Below are 1,183 nucleotides of genomic sequence, written 5' to 3'. Positions count from 1 at the left end.
ACACACATGTTAACACAGTCATACACTCTCATGCATACTCACACACATTCACACACACACATACTCTCTCACACTGGAAGACACACACACACACACATGCACACACAAACACACACACACACACACGGCAAAAAGAGCCCAGGAAAGAACCTGAATAGTTACCCCAAAAATACACCCAGACCCCTCTAGGCCCACTGAGAGGTCCCTCAGCTGTGACTGTGGGTGAAGAGGAGCATGGCTCTGCATTGCCCAGAGAGTCAAGGTCAGAACATGGAACCTGAGCCACTCAGGGCAGAAGGAGGGAGAAGAGGGAGACCTGGGTGGCCAGTGGGGCCCTGGAAAGCCAGAGGAGTGACCACAGAGGAGGAAAGGACATGAGACAAAAGAGCTGCCCAAGGAAGTCTGCTGTGGGCAGAGGCAGAGAAGGAAGGCCATGGGACTAGGAGCTCCTTGGTGAAGATCAAGATGGAGAACAGCACAAGAGAGGGAAGCAGCTGCATCTGGGCCTGCTAGGCACTGCTAACAAAGCATGGAGTGGAGCCTCTCGGCGGTTGTGACACAGTACAGAGGGGAAAGAGTACACTGGAGCAGAGGCAGGCCAGTGAAGGAGAGGGAGGCCAAGGACTTGCGGGTACCGCTAAGGGCAGGCATCTCTGGGGAGAATGTCCCAGTTGCATCCCACTGAGAGGATGGGACCTGCAGGGAATGATACAGGGAGTGGTGGGTAAGGGAGAGCTGTCAAGTGTGGGAGAGGACTGAGACACAGGGAGACAGAGAAGGTAAGAGCTCAGGGCTATGTGACCAGCTTGAGACCATCCTAGTTGGGAGGACAGAGGCAGAGTGAGGGACGGAGGGGTTATCAGGAGGACGTGTTCACAGTCCAAAGTGCAGGTGATGTGGTTGCTGGTTACAGAAGTGTGGGGTGTACCACTGTCCCTACGTTTTAGAAAGGGCTGGTGAGATGGCTCAGTCCTAAAGAGCACTGGCTGCTCTTCCAGAGGTCCTGAATTCAATGCCTACATAATGGCTCACAACTATCTACAAAGGGATCTGATGCCCTCTTCTGGTGTGCAGGTGTACTTGCGACAGAGCATCCATACATAGAAAGAAAGAAAGAAAGAAAGAAAGAAAGAAAGAAAGAAAGAAAGAAAGAAGGGAGGGAGGGAGGGAGGGAGGGAGGGAA

The 1,183-nt window shown here is 52.9% G+C and overlaps 1 protein-coding gene across 5 annotated transcripts in view; it reads right to left on the bottom strand.

The window, feature by feature from the left end:
* Positions 1 to 1,183, bottom strand: part of Amz1 (archaelysin family metallopeptidase 1) — a 28,385-nt gene that overhangs the window by 6,189 nt on the left and 21,013 nt on the right. The gene's annotated exons all lie outside the window — the stretch shown is intronic.

The sequence above is a fragment of the Mus caroli genome, chromosome 5 (genome assembly GCF_900094665.2).
Source record: "Mus caroli chromosome 5, CAROLI_EIJ_v1.1, whole genome shotgun sequence".
Lineage (NCBI taxonomy): Eukaryota > Metazoa > Chordata > Mammalia > Rodentia > Muridae > Mus > Mus caroli.
Note: the sequence above shows the minus strand (reverse complement) of the source record. Positions and strands in the feature narration are given on the sequence as shown.